Genomic DNA, 27,124 nt, shown 5'->3' with positions numbered 1-27,124 from the left:
TGTGCTGTGAGCAATGTGGTGAACAATGGTGTTGTGAGCAGAGTGGTGTACAGTGGTGCTGTGAGCAGTGAGGTGAACAGTGGTGCAGTGAGCACTGTGGTGAACAGTGGATTAGTGTGCCATGTGGTGAACAGTGGTGCAGTAAGCAGTGTGCTGAACACTGGTATAGTGAGCCATGTGGTGAACAGTGGTGTAGTGAGCAGTGTGATGAACAGTGGTGTGGTGAGCAGTATGGTGTACAGTGGTGTGGTGAGCAGTGTGGTGGACAGTGCCATAGTGAGCAGTATTGTGAACAGTGGGGCAGAGAGCAGTGAGGTGAACAGTGGTGTTGTGAGCAGTGTTGTGAGCAGTGGTGCACTGAGCAGTATCGCAAACAGTGGTGTAGTGAGCAGTGTGGTGAACAGTGGCATGGTGAGCAGTGTGGTGAACAATGGTGCAGTGAACAGTGTGGTGTACAGTAGTGTTGTGAGCATTGTGGTGAACAGTGGTGCGGTAAGCAGTGAGGTGAACAGTGGTGTAATGAACAGTGTGGTGAACGGTGGTGCAGTGAGCAGTGTGGTGAACAGTGGTGCAGTGAGTGGTGTGGTGAGCTGTGTGGTGAACTGTGTTTTGGTGAACAGTGTGGTGAACAGTGGTGTGGTGAGCATTGTGGCAAATAGTGGTGTTGTGAGAAATGATTAACAGTGGTGTTGTAGAGCAGTGTGGTGCACAGTGGTGTAGTGAGCCATGTGGTGCACAGTGGTGTAGTGAGCAGTGTGGTGAACAGTGTAGTTGTGAGCAGTGTGGTGAACAGTGTAGTTGTGAGCAGTGTGGTGAACAGTGTGGTAGTGAGCAGTGAGGTGAACAGTGACGTGGTGAGCAGTGTGGTGAACATTGGTCTGCTGAGTACTGTGGTGAAAATTGGTCTGCTGAGCAGTGTGGTGAACTGTGATATAGTGAGCAATGTGGTGAACAGTTGTGCAGTAAGCAGTGTGCTGAACAGTGGTATAGTGAGCCATGCAGTGAACAGTGGTATAGTGAGCAGTGTGGGGAACAGTGGTATAGTGAGCAGTGTGGGGAACAGTGGTGTAGTGTGCAGTGTGGTGAACAGTGCTGCAGGGAGCAGTGTGGTGAACAGTGGTGTTTTGAGCAGTGTGGTGAGCAGTGGTGCAGGGAGCATTGTGGTGCACAGTGGTGAAGTGAGTAGTGTGGTGAACAGTGGTGTAGTAAGTAGTGTGGTGAACAGTGGTGTAGTGAGTAGTGTGGTGAACAGTGGTGTAGTGAGCAGCATGGTAAAAAGTAGTGCAGGGAGCAATGTGGTGTTACAGTGGTAAAGAGATCAGTGTGGTGAACAATAGTGTACTGAGCAGTGAGGTGAACAGTGGTACAGTGAGAAGTGTTGTGAGCAGTGCTGTGTGCAGTGTGGCGAACAGTGGCATAGTGAGCAGTGTGGTGTACAGTGGTGTAGTGAGCAGTGTGGTGTACAGTGGTGCAGTGAGCAGTGAGGTGTACATTGGTGCAGTGAGCAGTCTGGGGTACAGTGGTCTGGTGAGCAGTGTGGTGAACAGTGGTGTAGTAAGCAGCATGGTAAACAGTGGTGTGGCGAGCAGTTTAGTGAACAGTGGTATAATGTGCCATATGGTGAACATTGGTGTGGTGAGCAGTGCAGTGGACAGTGGTCTGCTGAGCAGTGTGGTGAACACTGGTGCAGTGCGATGAATGGTGGTGTAAGGAGCAGTGTGGTGAACAGTGTTGCAGTGAACAGTGTGGTGAACAGTGGGCTGCTGAGCAGTCTGGTGTACAGTGGTGTGGTGAGCAGGTTGGTAAACAGTGATGTATTGAGCTGTGTGGTGTACAGTGGTGCAGTGAGAAGTGTGGTGAACAGTGGTGTTGTGATCAGTGTGGTGAACAATGGTGCAGTGATCAGTGTGGTGACCAGTGGTGTACTGAGCAGTGTGGTGAACAGTCATGTTGTGAGCAGTGTGGTGTACAGTGGTGCAGTGAGCAGTGAGGTGTATATTGGTGCAGTGAGCAGTGTTGTGAACAGTGGTGTCGTGAGTAGTGTTGTGAACAGTGGTGTTGTGAGCAGTATAGTGTACAATGGTGTTGTGAGCAGTGTGGTGTACAGTGGTGCAGTGAGGTGAACAGTGGTGCAGTCAGCAGTGTGGTGAACAGTGTTGTGGTGCGCAGTGTGGTGAACGGTGGTGTCATGAGCCATGTGGTAAACTGTGGTCTGGTGAGCAGCATGGTGAACATTTGTGCAGGGTGCAGTGTGATAAGCAGTGGTGTAGTGAGCAGTGAGGTGAACAGTGGTGTGGTGAGCTGTGTGGTGAACAGTGGTGCAGTGAGCAGTGTGGTGTACAGTGGTGTTGTGAGCATAGTGGTGAATAGTGGTGTGGTGAGCTTTGAGGTGAACAGTGGGGCAGTGAACAGTGTGGTGAACGGTGGTGTGGTGAGCAGTGTTGTGAACAGTGGTGTAGTGAGCAGCATGGTAAACATTGGTGTGGAGAGCAGTGTGGTGAACAGTGGTATAGTGAGCAGTGTGGTGAATGGTGGTGGAGTGAGCAGGTTGGTAAACAGTGGTGTATTGAGCAGTGTGGTGAACAGTGGTGTAGTGAGCAGTGTGGTGAACTGTGGCATGGTGAGCAGTATGGTGGACAGTGGCATAGTGTGCAGTGTGGTGAACAGTGCTGCAGGGAGCAGTGTGGTGAACAGTGGTGATGTGAGCCATGTGGTGAACTGTGTTGTGGTGAACAGAGTGGTGAACAGTGTGGAGAACAGTGGTGTGGTGAGCAGTGTGGCAAATAGTGGTGTAGTGAGAAAAGTGGTTAACAGTGGTGTGGTGAGCAGTGTGGTGAACATTGGTCTGCTGAGTACTGTGGTGAAAATTGGTCTGCTGAGCAGTGTGGTGAACTGTGATATAGTGAGCAATGTGGTGAACAGTTGTGCAGTAAGCAGTGTGCTGAACAGTGGTATAGTGAGCCATGCAGTGAACAGTGGTATAGTGAGCAGTGTGGGGAACAGTGGTATAGTGAGCAGTGTGGTGAATGGTGGTGGAGTGAGCAGGTTGGTAAACAGTGGTGTATTGAGCAGTGTGGTGAACAGTGGTGTAGTGAACACTGTGGTGAATAGTGGTGTAGTGAGCAGTGTAGTGAGCATGGTGCAGTGAACATAGGTACAGTGAGCAGTTTGGTGAACAGTGGTATAGTGAGCAGTCTGAACAGTGGTGCAGTGAGTAGTGAGGTGAACAGTGGTGCAATGAACAGTGTGGTGAACGGTGGTGCAGTGAACAGTGATGAAGTGGGCAGTGTGGTGAGCAGTGGTGCAGTCAGCAGTGTGGTGAGCAGTGGTGCAGTGAGCAGTGTGGTGAGCAGTGGTGCAGTGAGCAGTGTGGTGTACAGCGTGGTAGTGAGCAGTGAGGTGAACAGTGACATGGTGGGTAGTGTGGTGAACATTGGTCTGCTGAGGACTGTGGTGAAAATTGGTCTGCTGAGCAGTGTGGTGAACCGTGATATAGTGAGCAATGTGCTGAACAGTGGTGTAGTGTGCAGTGTGATGAACAGTGGTGTAGTGTGCAGTGTGGTGAACAGTGACATGGTGAGCAGTGTGGTGGACAGTGGCATCGTATGCAGTGTGGTGAACAGTAGTGCATGGAATAGTGAGGTGAACAGTGGTGTTTTGAGCAGTGTGGTGAACAATGGTGCAGTGAACAGTGTGGTGAACGGTGGTGCAGTGAGCAGTATGGTGAAGATTGGTGTTTTGAGCAGTATGGTGAGCAGTGTTGCAGTGAGCAGTGAGGTAAACAGTGGTGCAGTGCGCAGTGTTGTGAACAGCGGTGTCGTGAGCAGTGTTGTGAACAGTGATGTCGTCAGCAGTGTGGTGTACAATGGTTTAGTGAGCAATGAGGTGAACAATGGTGGAGTGAGCACTGTGGTGAACAGTGGTGTAGTGAGCCATGTAGTGAACAGTGGTGCAGTGCGCAGTGTGGTGAACTGTGGTATAGTAAGCCACGTGGTAAACAGTGGTCTGGTGAGCAGCATGGTGAGCATTAGTGCAGGGAGCAGTGTGGTGAACAGTGGTGTGGTGAGCAGTGTGGTGAACAGTGGTGTCGTGAACAGTGTGGTAAATAGTGGTGTAGTGAGACATGTGGTTAACACTGGTGTGGTTAGAACAGTGTGGTGAATAGTAGTGCAGTGAGCAGTGTTACGAACAGTGGTGCAGTGAGCATTGTGGTGCACAGTGGTGAAGTGTGGTGAACAGTGTTGTAGTAAGCAGTGTGGTGAACAGTGTTGTGGTGAGCAGTGTGGTGAACAGTGGTGTAGTGAGCAGTGTGATTAACAGTGGTGTAGTGAGCAATGTGGTGAACAATGGTGCACTGAGCAGTGAGGTGAACAGTGGCACAGTGAGAAGTGTAGAAGTGTGGTGAACAGTGGTGTTGTGAACAGTGTGGCGAACAGTGGCATAGTGATCAGTGAGGTGAACAGTGGTGCAGTGAGCAGTGTAGTGAACAGTCATGTTGTGAGCAGTGTGGTGTACAGTGGTGCAGTGAGGTGAACAGTGGTGCAGTGAGCAGTGTGGTGAACAGTGTTGTGGTGCGCAGTGTGGTGAACTGTGGTGTCATGAGCCATGTGGTAAACTGTGGTCTGGTGAGCAGCATGGTGAACATTTGTGCAGGGAGCAGTGTGATAAGCAGTGGTGTAGTGAGCAGTGAGGTGAACAGTGGTGTGGTGAGCTGTGTGGTGAACAGTGGTGCAGTGAGCAGTGTGGTGTACAGTGGTGTTGTGAGCATAGTGGTGAACAGTGGTGTGGTGAGCTTTGATGTGAACAGTGGGGCAGTGAACAGCGTGGTGAATGGTGGTGCAGTGAGCAGTCTGGTGAGCAGTGGTGCAGTGAGCAGTCTGGTGTACAGTGGTGTGGTGAGCAGTGTTGTGAACAGTGGTGTAGTGAGCAGCATGGTAAACATTGGTGCGGTGAGCAATGTGGTGAACAGTGGTGTAGTGAGCAGTGTTGTGAATGGTGGTGTAGGGAGCAGTGTTGTGAATGGTGGTGTAGGGAGCAGTGTTGTGAATGTTGGTGGAGTGAGCAGGTTGGTAAACAGTGGTGTATTGAGCAGTCTGGTGAACAGAGGTGTAGTGAGCAGTGTGGTGAATAGTGGTGTAGTGAGCATGGTGCAGTGAGCACTGTGGTGAACAGTGGTGCAGTGAGCCATGTGGTGAACAGTGGTGTAGTGAGCAGTGTTGTGAACAGTGTTGTGGTGAGCAGTGTGGTGTGCGGTGGTCTGCTAAGCAGTGAGCAGTGTGGTGATCAGTGGTGTTGTGAGCAGTGTGGTGAACAGTGGTGAAGTGAGCAGTGTGGTGAGCAGTGGCGAACAATGGTGTAGTGAGCAGTGTGGTGAACAGTGGTGTAGTGATCAGTGTGGTGTACAGTGGTGTTGTGAGGTGTATGGTGAACAGTGGTGTTGTGAACAGTGGTGTAGTGAGCAGTGTGGTGAACAGTGGTGCAGTGAGCAGTGTGGTGAACAGTAGGCAGTGAGCATCATAGTGAACAGTGGTGCTGTGAGCACTGCGGTGAACAGTGGTGTTGTGAGCAATATGATGAGCAGTGGTGCAGTGCGCAGCTTGGTGAACAATGGTGCAGTGAGCAGTGGTGCAGTGAGCAGTGTGGTATACGGTGGTCTGCTGAGCAGTGGTGCTGTGAGCAGTGTGGTGAAAAGTTGCATAGTGAGCAGTGTCGTGTACAGTGGTGCCGTGAGTAGTGTGGTGAACAGTGGTGTTGTAAGCAGTCTGGTGAACAGTGGTGCAGTGCGCAGTGTGGTGGAGAATGGTGCAGTGAGCAGCGTGGTGAACAGTAGTGCAGCGAGTAATGTGGTGAACAGTTGCATAGTGAGCAGTGTGGTGGACAGTTGCATAGTGAGCAGTGTGGTGAACAGTGGTGCAGTGAGCACTGTGGTGTACAGTGGTGCAGTGAGCACTGTGGTGTACAGTGGTGCAGTGAGCACTGTGGTGTACAGTGGTGCAGTGAGCACTGTGGTGTACAGTGGTGCAGTGCGCAGTGTGGTGAACAGTGGTGCAGTGAGCAGTATGTTAAAACAGATGATGTGAGCAGTGTGATGAACAATGATGTGGTGAGAAGTTGTGTGGTGAATAGTGCAATCGTGAGCCATGGTGTGAAGTGCAGTGATACAATGCACAGTAATGTGACAACAGTGGGCTGCTGCTCCAACTCAGTGGGCAGCATTGCCCAACGCTGTTTCTGTCACGCACATACTAAGAGAAGTTAGACTTAGGTCATCAAAAGAAAACAGTAAAAAAATCATGTCAGTGATCCAGAGACTGCAAATGAAAAAGACTCTGCTGATTGATGATGACGGTGAACCCCACATACTTTATGTTGATTCTCACCACAGAAAAATAATTCAGAGGATATCATGGAAACAATTTCAAACCTGACAGAGGACAGGTAGGAACTGAAGAAATCTGCAGCTCCAAGGCAGAGGTACAGATGGCGTTGTGAGGCGCTGGTCTGTGGAAGTGGTCCCAAGTCCAAGGTGGACCAGTGAACTAACCAGATATTGAGAACTACATGCATTACAGCAAAAAAATCTCTTGTGTTGAAGTGAAAACCTTATACTGCAGAATTTCAGGCTACAGGGGCAGTTATTCCAAAATATCAAGTTGCAGCTCTGATTGTGCATTGCTGCCATAACAAATGGATACCAAGAGGCAGTGTTGAAAAAACAGAACTAAGCGAGCCTTGAGAAAGGTTTAACATATTTGGAGAGTAGAGAGTAGGGAATATGCTACTTAAACTGCTGAAAGCAAATAAAGTTTCACAATTTAAAGAAGTACCCAATTCTGATCTAACTCTGTTTTTTTAGAGACTAAGAGAATGCAGTGGGAATTACAGTGAGGCAGTGCATTCCAGATCTTAGCTACTCGCATAATTTAAAAATGCTTGTACTCATGTTGCCTTTGTTTTTTTGCCAATTGCTTTAAATTGTTGCCTTGTGGATCTTGACTTTTCCCACAATAGGAACAGTTACTCCCCAGCTACTCAGCCCAGACTCTCAGGATTTAATCACATTTATCTAATGGTCTCTCAACCTTCACTTCTCTGAGGAGAACAGCCCTGGTTTCTCTGATTTATTTGTCGAACTGAAGTTCTTCAATCCCTGACTACTCTTTTGATCGTTTTCTGTCCCCTATCCGTATGCTTCCTAAAGTGTGATGCCTAAAGAAGTTGTTCTGAATTTGTTGTTCAATGTTCTAATGAAGGGTCACTGGACTCAAAATCCTAAATCTCTTTCTCTCCACAAATGCTGAGTTTTTCCAGCAATTTCTGTTTTTGTTTGTTTCAGATCTCCAGTATCCACAGTTCTTTGATTTAATTTTTGCTTTGGACTTTATCTGTCCGTTAATAAAGCCCAGGAATGAATTAGAGATAGAAAATCTCAAGCTACTTGTCAAGGGGGATGCAATGCCTAGTGATATTATCACTGACTGCTAATCTAGCAACCCATGTAATGTCCTGGGGATTCAGGATCAAATACTGTCATGGCAAATGTTTGAACTTGAATTTTTTTTAAAAATCTGGAATTAAGAGTCTAATAGTCTAATACATTGTCGATTATTTGAAAAACCCATCTGGTTCACAAATGTCCTTCAAGGAAGGAAGCTACCATCCTTACCTGGTCTTGTAATCCACAGCAATGTGGTCGACTCTTAATTGCCTTCTGCGCAATTAGGGATGTCCCAGCCAGTGATGTTCTCATCCTGTGAATGCATTTAAAAAAAAATGCCAGATCCCTGGCACCAACCTTGCCAGCAGGCCATTTTCTCAAAGGTGGGATCAGTCTGTCAGTGGCAGGTCACTAATTAATTATAAATGGCCACATAAGGTCAATGAACAGACATAAAGTAGAAATTCCCAGTTGGCTTCTAAGTTAGCCAAGGAGGCAGGCACAAGCCTGGCTGCATGGAAATGACAGATTGAGGTACCAGCAGACCAGGCAATGTTAAAGGTCCTCCTATTGGCCTGGTGTAACTCCAGAACAGACTGGCCTTCTGCTGCCATGGTCATATCTTAATGTAAAACTGTAGTGACTGTAATGAGATTAACCAAGTGAACCTCAGAATGTTGAAAACCAAAAGAACTACGGATGTCGTAAGTCCGAAACAAAAACAGAAGTTGCTGGAAAAGCTCAGCAGGTCTGGCAGCATCTGTGAAGAGAAATCAGAGTTAACGTTGTAGGTCCGGCGGCCCTTCCTCAGGACTTAAAAAAGATCACTGGACCTGAAACATTAACTCTGATTTCTCTTTACAGATACTACCAGATTTGCTGAGCTCTTCCAGCAACTTCTGTTTTTGTTTCTCATAGAATATGAGTTTCCCGATTTGGGGTTTTAACCCAGTCCAATCAGGTAGCCCTAGCTGACAGATATAAACAGGAGCATCAGAGGTTCTGTTCACCCTGAAAGCGTCACATACTATGCATATGTAAATAAAGGGTGACTTGGTGATGGAATACTGGCCTTTGTGAAGTCATTTCAAAAAACTTTTCAAAGTTGCCAAAAAGGTCCCAAAGGAAGTGAGACCTCCCTCTCTTATCAGAAACATCAGGCTGCAGCTCCTGCCTCACTCCAGGCTCTCCTGTCAATAGTCCTGGGAGATACCTGTTAGCCTCTAATTGGCTAGTTTAGGGGAAATCCCTGCTAGGGTGGATTCGATGTAGTGCCACAATCTCCATTTGACCCCAATTTTGGATCCAGTCTCAAAATGCAAAAGCCTGCTCCCTCCCCCTCACCCCTTAACTAAGCATAGGGAATGTCAGCCTTGCCAACAGTATGCATATATTGAGTATAAATCATCTTTTAAAATGAATTCACAAATTCCTCGGTCATTTTTGGCATTGGTTACCACAATGATTCATTTGCTTTAATTAGATATGAGAACTGAAGGACTGTGAGTGTGATCTTTGTAAAATGACACTGCTTCCCACAAAATTGGCAGTGAGAAAGTGAGAGATTAAATAAACCTGATACAACCATAAAAATCACAGAACAAATAACTTTAAAGGCAATGGAATGATGTAAAGGTTGTGTTCTGGGTGAAGTGCACTACTGAGGCACTGAAAGCCCCAAGAGATCTCCAAGTTTATTCCATGGCTGATGTCAACTTCCACCTTTGGCAGCAATCATGCCTTTCACAAATAGGGATTCAGAGTTTTACCAAGGTTTGTGTTCAATCTTTCAAAGTGTGTTTGTATGCTCATGATGAGTTTTGGATTCAAGACAAACTGGTCTAAGTGATTATCTTCAGGTTTATCTACAAAGTGACACAATTTACTATCCTTTATTACTAACTACTATAACACAAGGAAATCTTATACAAGGTTCTGATTTATCGTTCAATTTGGTAATGACTAATCTATCTTTTGATTATTCAAGTCCATATGGCTCTCTATGTATCTCTCAGAGAATCTGACTCTTCCTTCCAGACTGTCATAACTCCACCCACACTATGGTATTTGTACCTAGGGATATGCAGCCCTGTGATATCCACAATGTTACTCCAGCATCCTCCTGAAGCTTTTTTCTGCATCATAAGCATGATTAACATTTATACATTCTCAAATGAGTTACTTACATTTCTTCTTTTTGTAGTATATTGTAGTAAATTTTTCCTTATTACTGCAATCTCTGTCCTTTCACATCTTTGACTTGATTCATCTTTACTAGAAGGTAAATGAGGACCAGATGTGGAAATATTTGGTGATGTTTCATACTGTCTGCTTCAATTTAATCAGAAAGGGGTTGTATGAGTCAAGAGACCAGGTGAAGGTATTGGTGCTTTGTGGAACGTTGCTGGTGGTGCTGAATTTTGTTCCAAGTGAGCAGTTGGTGCCTATGGTATGGATGGCAATGCATTTGGTTAGAACAATACAGTGAAATGATGGCAATTGCAATGATTGGCCTTGGGTTCCATGTAAAAGATATGATCAATGCTGCAAAGCAGATGCTTTCGAACAGTACCTACCTTTGAATGTCCAGTATCCAGATCTTTCATCAATGACTTAAGGTAGACGATGTTATGGTGCAGCAATGTTTATTATTGTTCTGCACCTGTCAACTCTGGGATTGGCAATTTTTCTGGGAAAGGATCTGAATTGCCCTTCTATTGTCTCTTGGGACCAAGTTGCTTGGTAATGTAAGGAATTGAGTTTTTAATTTGTGTTTAACTGCTGATGGGGCTCAGCCATCAGGAAACTGGGTAGGAGTGGTCAATGGGTAGAACAGTAAGAAAACGTTTTGTCAGCAGGTTTTTCACTGTCTGAACCACTGTCTTGTCTCTCCATTGGACTGAGGAATCTAGTTGACATGCTGAAAGCCCAGTGTCATTGCTAATGCTTTGAGCATCTCATTAGCAAACTGTGGGTCATTTTCAGCATCAGTGACATCCAGAATACCATGAGAGGCAAGTATCTCCTGAAGGGCTTGCCCAATTACTTCAGTGGTCATTGATGTTAGTTTTTTAACCTGCAAACAATCTTGAGTAATAAAACATAAAGTGATAAAGTGAGAATGACCTTCATTCAAGAATAGGTTCATAGCCAAAAAGGAGTAAGTGAGGGCTGTAGATGCTGGAGATCAGAGTCAAAAAGTGTGGCACTGGAAGAGCACAGCCGGTCAGGCAGCATCCGAGGAGAATCCTGCTTTTCTAGCACCACACCTTTTGACCATGGCCAAATGACCCAGGATCAATCAGGAAATTCAGGGGGAAGGAGAGGTTCCTGTCATTCATTACTGTGTGCAACAAGTATATCATAATTGACAACATGGACTGTAAGTGTTTTGAGATCCCCAGGCCCAAACAACTCTGTGAGTTCTTGCTCAGCCATTGGGTTCTGCCTAAATGCCTTTGTTGAATTCTCTGAAGAATGTCATTCTGCACTGAACAGGGAATGACCAAAAACAAGATAATCCTTGATTTATAGGGAAGAACTGCCTTAGTTCAATGTAAGTCTTCAAGGCACAGTCTGTAACATGGGCTGCAGACCACCCTTGTTTGTAATACTCGCGCCCATATTGATGTACTCAGGATCTTTCTTTCGCTTCTTACTGATGGATTTAATCGTATTTGGTGATGGCCAAGATAATGCTGTCATCTGGACACAGGAGTCTGCTTCAGTCCCATATACATTGTTGCTTGATGTGAGTATATTGATTGTCGCTCTGGCAAGAGCACCTGCCAATACCTGATACTTGCATTGGACATACCGGGCTGAATTTTACCAGAAATTTGTTAAAAGTAATTTGCATGAGTTTCATGGAGGGTTTGTCTCATGAGACCAAACAAGCTTTCTCATGTAATTATCCAAAACCCCATCTCATGAATTAGGTACCACATCCTGATGACATCTGATGTTGGGTTAATTCTCCTGCTCCTGCCGGGATATCCTGGGAACTCTAGCACCAGTGCCATCTTCGAACTCAGTTATGCACCAAGTCAAGCATTGGCAGTCCAGAGTTACCCTTTGTTATGCACATTGAGAGATAGCATCCAAAACCCAACACCTCCTATGACACATAGGAATCACAGCTGACACTTCCTTGCACATACAATGCTCACTTTTACTTATATGGCTATTTAAGCACCAGATCACCTAGTCCTTAGCCATATCCCATTTTACAACCCACTCCAAGTCACTATTACATGTTCTCCAAAAGGTATTGTAGTTGAAAAATGTGGTGCTGGAAAAACACAGCAGGCCAGGCAGTATCCGAGGAGCAGGAGAATCGACGTTTCGGGCATAAGCCCTTCTTCAGGAATTAAGAGTATTGTAGCCCAGTATCAGATCATTGTTCAACCACTACATACAGGGAAGATTTCAAAGCAGTTACCTTTATTTAACAACCCCAAAAGCAAACAGAAATCAAACAAACAAGAGTTGCATTTGCATTATGGAATAGAAACAGATTGCTTTTTAAAAAAAATTTTTAAATGTAGAGCTGATGTGTTGGAATGGAAAATAAACTCTGGCTGCATTCACTCTGATGTGATCACAGCCATTTATCATGAATAGGTTGCATTTAGGAATCAAGGGACCAAGGAAGTCAAAGTAAGTCTTGCGTGGCACTTTGAGTAACAGGTTCAGCCCAGTCATCAAGTCCCACCCCCACCACTGACCCTCCATGTCCCTTACTACCTGGCAGTCCCTGGTCAACCCATCACTGCTGATCTTTAATTTACATTATGCGTTACATTTACAGTAAGATTTGAAAATGACAAACATTGCAGGAATGAGCTGCTCTTCTTTTGCAGATGTCTGGATTTTCTAAAAGGCATGGATTGCGATAAGTTCCCCTATAACCTGAAAGATCCAATTGCGATGCTGATCAGCTCCAATCTGTTGAAACACTGTTAAGAATTTATATTTGAAAGCAGATACAGCAATACTAATATATTTATACCTGTACAGTGGGATTGGTTCCTATGCGTCATATCATGTGGGGGTCACGTTTGATTTAGGAAACAGGAACAGGGGTGTTTCCCCAATCTCAAATTCCCAGGGACAAAAAGAATCCAACAACAATCATCAGTGATTATAACTTCCAGACCTAGATGCAATACAGACTTCCAATATTTTAAAAATTAGATTAGATTCCCTACAGTGTGGAAACAGGCCCTTCAGTCCAACAAGTCCACACCGACCCTCCGAAGAGTAACCCACCCAAGACCCATCTCCCTCTGACTAACGCACCTAACACTATGGGCAATTTAGCATGGCCAATTCACCTGACCTGCACATCTTTGGACTGTGAGAGGAAACCGGAGCACCCGGAGGAAACCCACGCAGACATGGGGAGAATGTGCAACCTCCACACAGACAGTCACCAAAGGCTGGAAGCGAACCTGGGACCCTGATGGTGTGAGGCAGCAGTGCTAACCACTGAGCCACCGTGCCGCCTGGTGTAACATCAGCCTGCTATATTATAAATTGCCATTGTATATTGAAAATTGTTTGTGGTTCTTGATCTACATGTGTCTATGATTTTGGTGTATCACTTGTGTATTTCATAATGTATGTTATTTGGACCTCACCCTGCAAGATCAAAGGGTTTATGCAAAGGCTTTCTTGCATAGCAAAATCTGCTGCATTAACATATCATAGTAATAAAAGTTGCTTTTTCTTTGTGGTATTTGGGAGAACTCCAGCATAATGCAGGCCATAAGACTCTGTTTAATGAGAGCTCCCGATGAATGATGTATTAATAGAGTCATAGAATCATAGAAACGTACAACACAGAAACAGACCCTTCGATCCAACCCATCCATGGTGACCAGATATCCTAACTGAATCTAGTCCCATTTACCAGCGCTTGGCCCATTTCCCTCTAAACTTTTCCTATTCACATACCCATCCAGATGCCTTTTAAATGCTGTAACTTTACCAACCTCCACCACTTCCTCCGACAGCCCAATCCATACACACACATCCTCTGTGTGAAAAAGTTGCCCCTTCAGTCCCTTTTATATCTTTCCCTCTCACCCTAAACCCATGTCCTCTAGTTAGGGACTCTCCCACCCCAGGAAAAGACCTTGTCTATTTACTCTATCCATATCCCTCATGATTTTATAAACCTCTATAAAGTCACCCCTTAGCCTCCGAAGCTCCAGGCAAAATGACCCCAGACTATTCAGCCTCTCGCTATAGGTCAAATCCTCCAACCCTGGCAACATCCTTGTAAATCTTTTCTGAACCCTTTCAAGTTTCACAACATCGTTCCGATAGGAAGGAGACCAGAGATGCATGCAATATTCCAAAAGTGGACGAACAAATGTACTGTACAGCCACAATATGACCTCCCAACTCTTATACTCAATACTCTGACCAACAAAGGAAAGCAGACCAAACACCTTCTTCATTATCCTATGTACCTGTGACTCTACTTTCAAGGAACTATGAACCTGCACTCCAAGGTCTCTTTGTTCAGTAACATTCTGCAGGACCTTAATCTGCTTTGAATTGCTAAGGGTGGATTTCTGATAGACAGTCAGCCAGAACTTCAGTTCTGAAAAAGAGACATATCAGAATCAAAATGTTAACTCTGTTTCTCTCTCCACTGGTGGTGCTAAACCTGTCGAGTGTCTCTGGCATTCTCTGTGTTTGCTTGAGTATCCAGGATCAGCAGATTGTAGGGAAAGTAGATTGAAAAGTACCCTTTATTTCAAATAGAATGGAATATAAAAATAGGGAGGTCTTGCCTTGCGAGATATTAGTTAGAAAACAGCTACAAGATGTAATACCTTTCAGCCCGTTATCTCAGGTAAGTTAAGTGGCATCGAAGGTTGTCCAGGGAAGGTTCACTCGGTTGATGCTGCATGTCGAGAGACAGTCTTTTAAACAGAGGCTGAGCAGATTGGGAACAGGCACAGAAATTGCTGGAAAGGCTCAGCAGGTCTGGCAGCATCTATGAAGAAAAATCAGAGTTAACGTTTTAGGTCCGGTGACCATTCCTCAGAATTGTAGGTTGCTAGGTTGGGTCTGTGCTCATCAGAGTTTAAAAGAATGAGAGGCGACCTGACTGAAACATGCCAGATTCTTCGGGAAGAGTAGATGATGCAGAGAGGTTGTTTCACCTTGTGGGTGAGTCTAGGACCAGAAACCATAATTTCAGAAGAAGGGGTCACCCATTTCTTCTCTTAGAGTGTAGTGAACCTGTAGAAATCTTTACTGTAGAGGGCTGTCAAGACTGGGTCATTAGGTATACTCAAGGCTGAGATAGATTTTGAATCAGTAAGGGTTTTGGGGAATGGGCATGAAAGTGCAGTTGACGATGATCAAATCGGTCATTACCTCATTGAACGGTGGAGCAACGTTAATGGGCTGAATGGCTTACTCCTGTCCCTATGTCTTATGGTCTTATGAAGTTACACAACACGATCACGATTACAAAACTGAAAGTCAATGCTGCATTTGGCATTCTGATGCCAATCGCCATTTGTGGAGCCATGGTGGCAGCACAGGGGCTCAGTGGTTAGCAATGCTGCCTCACAGCGCCAGGGATCTGATTCCACCCCCTTGCATGACGGCCTGCATGGAGTTTGCATGTTCTCTCTGTGTCTGCGTGAGTTTCTGCTGGATCCTCCACTTTTCCTCCCACAGTCCAAAGTTGTGTAGGTTAGCTGGATTAACTGTGCTAAATTGACCCGTAGTGTCCAGGCATGTGTAGATTAGGTGGTTTAGCCATAGGAAATGGGGGATTACGGGAATAGGATTAGGAAATCAAGCTCGGTGGGATGCTCATTGAATGGAGAAAACGAGGACTGCAGATGCTGGAGAATCAGAGCTGAAAAGTGTGGTGCTGGAAAAGCACAGCTGGTCAGGGAGTATCCAAGGAGCAGGAGAATCGATTTTTCAGACATAAACCCTTCATCAGGAATGCCCAAAACATCGATTCTCCTGCTCCTCAGATGCCACACTCGATAGTGACTGTACCTCAACAGTATGTGGAAGTGATTGGCTGAACTGTTACTTGGAAACCCTGGACTCATTATTTTAACAGCGATTTCTTTGAAGTGTTTACTCAATAGATATCAAATGGAAAAGTATATGCAAAGATTCCCAGTTTTGGGTGATAACAGGAACAGTGAGCCTTCCATGCAAACATTGGGCAGGTTGGTGGCTCAGTGGTTAGTGCTGCTGCCTCACAAGGCCAGGGACCCGAGTTCGATCCACAGCCTGACCTGCTGTGCTGTTTGGATGGGCCAAATGACTTGTATCAGCATTGTAGGAATTCTATGATTCTAAAATTGCAGAGCCCATATATGTATGAAATTGCTGAGAGACTGTTTGAGTCTCAGGGGATTTCAAACCTTTGATAGATTTCAAAATCAAGATAAAATGCAGGATTGGAGTGGCAGCCAACAATAAGTAAGTCCCAAAAAACACAGGAAATTGTGAATAAATCTTTCTAGGCACACCCAGAAAAACTTATGTTAGTGTTCAAGTACGGAAGTTGGTCCATGTGTATTTTAGTTGCTGATTCATTCAATTATGCCACACTCGATAGTGACTGTACCTCAACAGTACGTGGAAGTGATTGGCTGAACTGTTACTTGGAAACCCTGGACTCATTATTTTAACAGCGATTTCTTTGAAGTGTTTACTCAATAGATATCAAAGTGGCATTCCTTCAGGATAACCTACTCGAGACAGATGGATTCGTACAGCCTGCAATGGAAGCACGAGGAATAGAGGGAGCAAGCTCTTCGAATTGCATAAATGTGTTAGTGGGTTAAAGAAAGCTTCTTGGGTGTGGTATTTTCAGTAAAACCAGTTCTGTTAACATGAAGAAGTTGGACCTGACAATTTCTATTGGCATTATAAAGGAATACTTTCAGGCACCTTTGAGATGCACATAGAAAATTATTTGTGAGGTGGCACCAATGACTTTTAAGAAAAGATTATCAATCAAATTAAGAATGAGCAGGCAAACTTTTCAAATGTTTGGGATTGGAAGTGAGTGTGAGCCAAATGTAATTCTGGGCCAAGAATATTACTTGGAAAACGTCAATCTTATTGAAATTAGCTGTACCAGATCTGAATAGAAAGATGAGGCAGCTTTCAAGGATGAGATGGAGCAGCTGAGGAGTCTCATTAGACAGCTCGACTGGTTCGACACACTGACCAGACCAGATGCAAGATTTGATGCATTGGAAATTAGACAAGCCACATCTTGAGAGTGAATAAAACTTCTTTCAAAATTTGAAAATGGAAAAGTATATGCAAAGATTCCCAGTTTTGGGTGATAACAGGAACAGTGAGCCTTCCATGCAAACATTGGGCAGGTTGGTGGCTCAGTGGTTAGTGCTGCTGCCTCACAAGGCCAGGGACCCGAGTTCGATCCCAGCATCGGGTGACTGTCCGTGTGGAGTTTGCACATTCTCCCCGTATCTGTGTGGGTTTCCTCTGGGTGCTCTGGTTTCCTTCCATAGTCCAAAGATGTGCAGGTTAGGTAAATTGGCCATGCTAAATTGCCCATAGTGTTCAGGGATGTGTAGGTTAGGTGCATTAGTCAGGGGTAAATGTAGAGTAGTAGGGGAAAGGATCTGGATGGGATACTCTTCGGAGGGTCGGTGTGGACTTGTTGGGCCGAAGGGCCTGTTTCCACACTGTAAAAATTCTAACTCTAACTCAAACCTTTGTCAGAGATTTTTCAATGCAGGAGGATTTGTGATCATTGGGAACTGGGAGAAAATAGGAAAAGTTGCGCCCTAAGCAAGGGATTAAAGGGTTTATTTAGGGTAGGTTGATCTTGGAGTTAGGGTTACAGTCAGATTAGCAATAATCTTATTGAATGATGGAGTAGTCTCGATCTGGTGAAAGGGCTAATCTTGCTTCTTGGTTACATGTGTGTTTGATTCTAAACATCGCGATTAGACTAGAGTGTGGCCTGGAAATGAAATTGAAGATGATGGTGTTTTTGTATGCTTGCTGCTACTGACCTTCTAGAAGATGGGTACAATAGGTTTGTCAGATAAAAGTGAAGAAGTTATAATCACTCATTGCATGGCTGTAACCAAACATCAGTTATGGAAGGATTGGTTGCTGGAGCTGATAAAGGGAGCATCAATGAAGCAAAGTGGCAGTCACATGGCACAATGGAGCATGTACTCAGTATACAGGTGTGATTTAACCTTCGCACAGACTTTATGCTGGTCAAATTTACTATTCCCATTGTGGAAGATACCCCTGTGACAAGTGGATTTGGTAAGAATAAGATCAAGTCAATTATTTCCTCATGTTGATTCTCTGAACATCCATCACAGACCCAATTTAATAGTTACCTCCATCAGATTTCTGCCAACTCAGTCAGTGATGATACACCTGAGTCATTCTTATTGATAGAGATTGAAATTCCCCTAATCAAAGTGTTGACCCTTTCCTCATCTGTAAATCCCACACATTTCTGGGATTATTCCATTCCTAACACTTTCCTACATTGCTTTTCCTGTGATGTTTAGCAGGGGGGAATATTGATTCATCATTGAGAAATAGTCACAGAATTACAGAATGTAAAAGAAGACAATTTGGCCCAATACATCTGCGCGGCTATTCTGAGCACAACTTAATGCCAATCTCTTGTCTTTTCTCCATAATACTGTGCTCTATTTAAGTAATGTTTCTTATGTTTAGTACTGTTTTTATTTAAGTAATCAACCTTTGGTCTCCTGAATGCCTTAATTAAACCTACCTTCACCATACTTCCAGTCAGTGTGGTCCTGACCCAGCTAGTTGTAGAATCATAAAGTCATATAGTATGGAAACAGATCCTTCAGTCCAACTTGTCCATGCCGACCAGACATTCCCATCTAACCTATCCCATTTGCCAGCATTTGGCCCATATCCCCCTAAACCTTTCCCATTCATATACCACCCAGATGCCTTTTAAATGTTGTAATTTTACCAGCCTCCGCCACCACCTCTAGGAGTTTGTTCCATGCACTCACCACCCTCTGTGTGAAAAAACTTACCCCTCAGATCACTTTTAAATCTTTCTCCTCTCACCTTAAACCTATACCCTCTAGCTTTGCACTGTCTCTAGAAAAAAGACCTTGACTATTAACTCTATCCATACCCCTCATGATTTTATAAACATCGATAAGATCACCCTTCTGCCTCTGACACTCCAAGGAAAATAGCCCCTGCCTGTTCAGCCTGTGCCTATTACTCAAAGTCTCCATTCCCGGCAACATACTTGCAAGTCTTTCCTGCACCATCTCAAGTTTAATACCATCCTTCCCACAGAAGGGTGACCAGAATTGTATGCAGCATTACAAAAGTGGCCTCACCAATGTCCTGTACAGCGGCAATATGATGTCCCAATTCCTACACTCAATGTTCTGGCCAATGAAAGCTAGTGTGCCAAACACCTTCTTCACCAACCTATCTACCTGTGACTCCACTTTCAAGGAACTATGCACCTGCACCCCTAGGTTTCCTTGTTTGGCAACACCATCCAGAGCCCTACCATTTATTGTATAAGCCCTGGTTTATCTTAGCAAAATACAACCAAATGTAAGTTGTGAAATTGTTTTGTTTTCCTTTCATCTCACATGTGAATCTTTGGTAAAATACTTTAAAACTGTGCTCTCCTATTCTGAATCCAGTCATAAGTAGAAACAATGTCTCCCTATCCTCTAGGCCTCTTATGATTTTTAAAACTTCTATCAAATCTTCTCTTGGCCTCTCTCCAAGGAAAATAGTCTCAACTGCTCCAATTCACATCCCCAGAATCATTCTCTGTAAGCCTTTTCTGTATTCTCTCTCTCCCAAGCATTTATGTAATTGCAATAGTGTGGAACTCAGGGTGCAACTCTTCATCTGAGGTTTACTAATACCCTCTCTAAGTTCATCTTAGCCTCACTACCCCATGCCCCTGTTAATGAAGCCCAGAATACTCTATGCTCTATTCACATTAAAGATCCTTGCCATTAAAGACTTAGGTACATATTGGCTCTTTGCTTGTGCACACCCTTTATATTTTCAACGTTGAACTTCATCTGCCAATTATCCAACAATATGTTACTGTAACAATGTATCAATGCCCTTTTGAATTTATAGACTGTCCTTCTCACAGTTTACAATGTTTTTAGATTTTTTTTGTCATTTGCAAACTTTGAAATCGTTCCCTGCATAAAAAAATCTAAGTCATTTAAATATTTCAGGAAAAGTAAGGGTTACAATTCCAAACCCTGGACACTCCAGTACAATCCCTTTCGAGTTAAAAAAATGTCCACTAACAATCAATGTTTCCTAATCCTCAGCCAATTTTGTATCCAATTTGCTACTGTCCCTTTTATTCTATGACCTATAACTTCACTCACAAATCTGTACTGTGAGATCATATCAAATGCATCAACAGGATATTTCTTGAAGCTGTGAAATTTAATGGATTAATGTTAAAGTTTCCAAGCCCACTCCCAATGTACCAACTGCAAAGCTTCAAGACACTAATTAATTCAAAGCCAGATCTGTCTTGTGGAACATGTTTGTATGCTTGACAACAGACTCCTGAAGCAACTGCTCTGCTCAGAACTCAGTCAGGGCAGGAGACTCTCAGAAAGACAACGCCAATACTACAGGAATGCCGTCATCCCTGAAGAGGTCAGACATAACCACTGACTCATGAAAGACCCTGACTTGTGGTGGACAAAAAATGAGGAGATGCATTCAGGAAGGTACTGGATATATCGAGAAACTTTATCAGGAACTTGCAATGGTGAAATCAAAGATTTGGAGGAAACCCAAAATCCTCCAAACATGTCATTTTTCTGACCCATCAAGCACAGTGTGTCCTATAGAGTCTGCAGGTCACACATTGGACTTATGAGTCATTGCATTACCCTTCAGATTGGAGTAGGAATCAGGTCAGTCGTGATCCCAATGTATTTCCCAAAAGGAAGATATCACGATGAAGGGACAGAACACATGCAGGAATGTGATGAAGGAACTTGGGACATTTGCTGATGGGTTGATTCTGTGCATCTATCATGCTGTCACTCACTTAACTTATGGGTCAGCTCAACCAGTTTTGGCACTAATCTTTTGATGATGTTGAACTTGGACTCACCTTTGTTTATGTTACTTGCATTATGGAGCTTCATTGACAATGTAATAATGTATTGCAGAACTGTCTCTGTAATTGTTTGAAACTGTCTCTATTCTAAGGTCTTGTAAACTTGGGACTTACATATGGTGATAGAATGGAAGCTCTTTCAAAATTTATGGCTTCACTTATCTTCTTTTCTATTGCTTTTGAGTTGATGATGCTACTTCACAACACAGTAGAAAATAAATGCAGAATGGACATTTTTAATAAATATTTTAGGTGCAATGCGGCAGGTCATAATACCTTTATGTGTAGGGTAAACACCAAGGTTGAAACAGCCAAGGTTAATTGTACAAGTGCACATGCCCAGGTGTTTGCAAATTTACAGAAAAATTGTGTAATTCAGGGGGTGCTATAAAGGTCACCTAGTTCAGCAAGGTGAATATGAACACAGCTATCAGAACATGGCTTCTTTAGGGCAGGTACCTTAATGTGTAAGACATTATTCAAGTTAATTGTTACTTGTACTTAGTTAGAGGTCTCCACCATTGAATTCTTCATATTTTAACTATGGTGCACTTCCTTCTGCTCTGCTAGCTAAATTTCTTTTACATAAGTTGTTCATCACATTTGGGATTAACTCTTCACAAAAAGACTGAATGTTTTTAGGAGTTCAGGAATCTGGAATCAGAGAGCGTTGTTTTCATGGCAAGAGTTCTAGTCACCAAATGACATGAGTTTAAGACGATTGTCAAGAGATCTATAAAGAAATTGAGGCAAATTCATACTAGGTACACCTTTTGAATTAACTGGAAAAAAAAATTATGGTTGTTCTTTCGAATAACTGCACAGAAACTAGTATCACATCACTAAATTAGGCTTTATTTCCTTGTGCACAGTACACTGGGTATAGTCAGTCAGCTCAGAGTCTATTCCTGAACTAAGGAAATTCCACATCCCTGGTTATATTTTTTTTCTTCCCCACACTATCGCCAAACAGCGGTAGTGCAAATTTTTCCCCAGCATCCATGTCGCGTCTGTGCAGGTGTCGGACACAGTGGATGAGCAATGAGTGCATAAAACTTGATTTGTACTCCACCACCAGGAAGAAAGGAAACACCTGAGTGGCCAGTGACAAGCAATGCTATTCCCATCAAAGGGTAATGCTGAGTGATCAAACAGTGAAAAGGGGTGCAGGGATTAAATCAAAATCGAGTTGGAGGGGGAAATAAAATTCTCCACACCACACAGTGCTCACCTCTCCCTGAAAACCTCAAGGGAGTAGGTAGGTTCCCCAAGCTCCTTCTCCAAGGACACCCAGGCTCTGACATAACTGTGGAAGTGGGGCAGACAGTCGGCCCTAACGATCCCCTCCACGGCCCGCTGCCTGAACTTGCTCATGGCCAACCTGCCCAGGCCCAGGAGCTGACCGCAAGAGGAGATCCGCTGACCTACCCTGCCCACTGCGCACCGGATGCCCAAAGATCAGGAATGTGGGGCTGAAGTGCAACCAAAAACAGAGAAGTTATTTCAGAAAACTAAAAGGGGAGTGCAGATGCCCACATCCAATACATACATGGTCCACAGACTCCACGGCACCACAGAGCAAGCAGTTGGGCTGGGAGTCTGTGAACCATCGCAATCTGTGGTTGCAGGGGACTGCTACGTGCAATACCCTCCATCCCCAGATCCCCCAGGGAAAGGGGGAGGTCTCCTGCATAGAGAGCCCTCAGCTGGGGAATCCTCTGTTTATATTTTTTTCTAAGGCACCTCTCAAAGTGAACAGAACCTCTGACACTCCTATCGGTTTTCTTTGTTTGAACATTTTTCTTGCTTTTATTTTGTTTTTCCTCACACTACTGCCTTATAGCGGTAGTGCTTAATTTTCCCATGTTCTGTATGTGCAGGTGTCGGACACAGTGAATGAGCAATGAGTGCGTAAAACTTTATTTGTATTCCACCACCAGGAAGAAAGGAAACACCCAAGTGGCCTGTGATAAGCAATGTTCTCAAAGGGTAATGCTGAGTGATCAAAAACATGAAGGCAGGGGCAGGGATTACATCAAAATAGAGTTGGAAGGGGAAATAGAACATTTCACTGCCTGTGGTGCCCATCTCTCTCTGAAAACCTTGAGGGTGTTGGTGGACACCCCGAGCTTCTTCTCCGGGAAACCCGGGCTCTGACATAACTGTGGAGGTGGGGCAGACAGTCAGCCCTAACGACTCCCTCCATGGTCCGCTGCCTGGACCTTTTATGGTCAGGTTGGCCAGGCCCAGGGCTAGACCCACGAGGAGATCCTCTGACCTATCCTCCCTCCTCCGCACCTGGTGCCCAAAGATCAGGAGCGTGGGACTGAAGTGCAACCAAAAACAGAGGAAAAGGTCTTTCTGAAAACTAAAAGGGGAGTGCAGGGAGTGCAAATGTCCACACCCAATATATACATGGTCCACAGACTCCACAGCACCACAGAAAAAGCAGTTGGGCCTGGAGTCCATGAATCACTGCAATCTGCGGTTGCAGGGGACCGCTGCATGCAGCACCCTCCATCCCAGATCCCCGAGAGAAAGGAGGAGGACTCCCGCATAGAGCGCCTTCCACTGGGGAATCCTCTGTTTATTTTTTTCTTTTATCTCTTTTTAAAATTTCATTTTATTTTATTTCCCGCACTACTGCCTAACAGTGGTAAGGCTTATAGTTTCCTCAGCACCTATGTTGTGGGTGCAGGTGTGAGACACAGTGAAAGACAACATGTGATTAAATCTTTATTCATTTTCCACCACCAGGAAGAAAGGAAACACCTGAGTGGCCAGTGACAAGCAGTGCCCTTCACATCAAAGGGGCAGGGATTAAATCAAAATAGAGTTGGAGGGGGAAATAAAGCACTCCACTCCCTGTGGTATCCACCTCTCCCTGAAAGTCTTAAGGGTGTTGGTGGATACTGTGTGCTTCTTCTCCAGGCACACCCAGGCTCTACATAACCACAGAAGAGGGACAGGTAATCAGCCCTAATGATCCCACCATTGCCCGATGCCTGGACCTGTTTATGGCCAGTTTGGCCAGGCCCAAGAGCAGACCCATGAGGGATCCTCTGACCTACCCTCCCCCCTCCGCACCGGGTGCCCAAAGATCAGGAACATGGGACTGACGTGCCATCAAAAACAGAGAAGTTATGTCAGAAAACTAAAGGGGGAGTGCAAATGGCCACACCCAATATATAACACGGTCCACAGACTCTGCAGCACCACAGAACAAGCAGTTGGGCTTGGAGTCCATGAATCACTGCAATCTGTAGTTGCAGGGGACCTCTGCATGCAACATCCTCCACCCCAGATCCCCCAGGGAGAGGGGAATGACACCAGCATACAGAGCCCTCCACTGGGGAGTTCTCTGTTTATTTTTTCTTTTTTTCTCCTTTTTTCTTTTTTCTCATTTTTTTCTTTTTTTTGGAATGTACAGCATGTCCAATACTCCTGTTCTTTTTTTCCCCAGTACCCATGTTGTGTGTGTGCAGATGTCAGACACAGTGAAAAACAACAAGTGTATAAATGTTTATTTGTATTCCTCCACTAAGAAGAAAGGAAAACAACAGGGTGGCCAGTGACAAGCAGTGCCCTTCTCAGAGGGCAATGCTGTGTGATCAAACTGTGAGGGGGAGGTCAGGGATTAAATCAAAATAGAATTGGAGGGGGAAATAATGCACTCCACTCCCCCACGCTGCCCACATTTCCCTGAAAATCCTGAGGGTATTGGTGGACATGCAGAGCTCCTTCTCCAGGGACACCCAGGCTCTGATATAACCGCGGAAGAAGGGCAGGCAGTCAGCCATAACAACCCCCTCCCGGCCCGCTGCCTGGATCTGTTTATGGCCAGTTTGGCCAGGGCCAGGAGCAGACCTACAAGGAGGTCCTCTGACCTACCTCCCCCCTCCGCACCTGGTGCCCAAAGATCAGGAGCGTGAGACTGAAGTGCAAGCAGAAGGGAATGTAAACGCCCACACTCCATCATATATGTGGTCCACAGAATCCACAGCACCGCAGAACAAGCAGTTGGGCTGGGAGTCCGTGAATCACCGCAATCTATAGTTGCTGGGGACCGCTGCGTGCAACATCCTCCACCCCAGATCCCCCAGGGAAAGGGAAAGCCTAACAGCGGTAATGCTTATTTTCCTCCAGCACCCATGTCGTGTGAATCCTCTCTTTATATTGGTCAGCTAGGGTTTCTGATTAACCCCTATCAAGAATCTCAGTCAACAAGATCCAGCTGGTTCCAATCAGCACATCCCTCCCTGCCCAGGTCTGGGGATGTAGGCCGGGTCTTTCTTTTGTAGCTTTTCCTGCAAAGTTTTTGCCCCAGACCAAGTTCCTCGGATTTGGACTCCAACACGTGTGGTGTGTACCAGGCTGTCGCCTGTCTCTTGTATGGGGTTATCTCGGGAGGGTTTCCTCCTTTTCTTCAGGCTGTAATGATATCAAGGCTGCATCCATCTCGGACTCCAAGGTTTACTCAATACTAGATGGAGAGGGAGAAGCTCTAGTTTCTGACAGGGCTTCTAGCTGTCTTGAGGGACCAGGTACATTTTGCTCCTGCCCCTTTTGTGTGGTGGCAGCTTTCAGGCGATCCATGTGTTTGTTCAGGACTATATCACCTACCGGAATTTTGTTAGTCAGGGGACCTGACCCCATACACGACCATTTCCATGGTGTCCGCACCAACCTTTGTCCCCTGAATTGAATTGTCTCTCTCGCTTAGAGGAGGCATGGGGCTGGCATTGGTATTCCTGCTAGCATTTCACACTCTCCTACTCCCTCCCTACCCAGGTCTGTGAATATCAGGTTTAAACTGGTGCAGAGTCTTCTCCCCAATGGCAACTCCGCTGGAACTATCCCTGTTGTTATGCGAGGGTGGTCCTATAATCGAACTGGAACCAGGACACTTTGCTATCAAGTGATGCTGTCGGCTGCTTTGTCAAGCCTACCTTCAATGTTTGGATGGCTCTTTTCACTAGACCATTGAATGATGGATGGCATGGAGCTGTCCTTATGTGCCAAATGCCATTTGACTTCAGAACATACTCAAATTCCCTGCTAGTAAATGACATCCCAGTATCTGTGACCAATACTTCCGGGAGTCTGTGAATCGTGAACAATACTGGCAGCTTCTCAATCATCATCTCTGTGATTTCTGAACAAACCTTATGCACATCTGACCACTTTGAATGGGCAGCCACAATAACCAGGAACATTGAGTGTCTGAATGGACCAGCATAGTCCTTTCCTGGCCATTCCCATCAATGTGAGGTGTTGCTGCAGGCAAAAGTTGTACTTGTTAGCACTCTGGTTACTGCTCCATCAACGCAGCTTTGTCAACATCCAACCCTGGCCACCAGCCATAGCTTCTTGCTAGCATCTTCATCTTGAAAACCCCTGGGCAACCCTGGTAGAGTTAAGCCAGTATTTGGTGGTGACCTTTACTTGGGACATGCGCACTTGCTTCCCATAGTAAAATGCTGTCCTCTATGGTGACCTGGTCTTACTGGGTCCAGAAAGATTTCAAACCTGGTTGCAATGGCCCTTCTGCTCCCTCCATTACTACCAACTATTTTAGTTTCGCTCGGGCCGACCTTTTCATGTCCACAGTCGGATATTGTCAGCAGTGATCGGAAGGATGCCCAGGAAGTTTAAAGCCAGATTGGACTCTTCCAGGGGACGTACCATCCCTAGTGAAGTATCTGTCAGTGCGTGGTGGCTCAAGACATCTGCATTAGCCACTTGGCTTCCAGAATGGATTTCTAACTTGTATGTGCTGAGAATAAGTGTTCAACACTGAATTCTACCGGAAGCTGTGGCCTGCATCACCTTGTCTTCCTTCAGTAGCCCTAGCAGGGGTTTGAAATCTGTATCTATGACAAATTCTAGCTGTAAAGGTACTAGTGGAACTTCTCATACCAATGCTGACCGCCAAAACTTCCCTCTGTATCTGGGTATATTTGCATTCAGTGTCAGCCAAAGTCCAGGAAGTATACACTATTGGGCGTTCCTCTCCATTGGGCCACTGGTAGGCCAACACTACCTTGACACCGTACAGGGCAGCATCACATGTCAGCACCATTTCTCGCTTTGGATCATAGTGAACCAATACCTTAGATGATGATAGCTGCTTTTTCAGTTTAGATTAGATTAGATTAGATTAGATTACTTACAGTATGGAAACAGGCCCTTCGGCCCAACAAGTCCACACCGCCCCGCCGAAGCGTAACCCACCCATACCCCTACATCTACATCTACATCTACATCTACCCCTTACCTAACACTACGGGCAATTTAGCATGGCCAATTCACTTGACCTGCACATCTTTGGACTGTGGGAGGAAACCGGAGCACCCGGAGGAAACCCACGCAGACACGGGGAGAACGTGCAAACTCCACACAGTCAGTCGCCTGAGGCAGGAATTGAACCCGGGTCTCTGGCGCTGTGAGGCAGCAGTGCTAACCACTGTGCCACCGTGCCGCCCACAAGAAGTTCCCTAAAG

This window comes from Chiloscyllium punctatum, chromosome 5 (genome assembly GCF_047496795.1).
Source record: "Chiloscyllium punctatum isolate Juve2018m chromosome 5, sChiPun1.3, whole genome shotgun sequence".
NCBI classification, from domain to species: Eukaryota; Metazoa; Chordata; class Chondrichthyes; order Orectolobiformes; family Hemiscylliidae; genus Chiloscyllium; species Chiloscyllium punctatum.
This window is presented reverse-complemented; position numbering follows the sequence as displayed.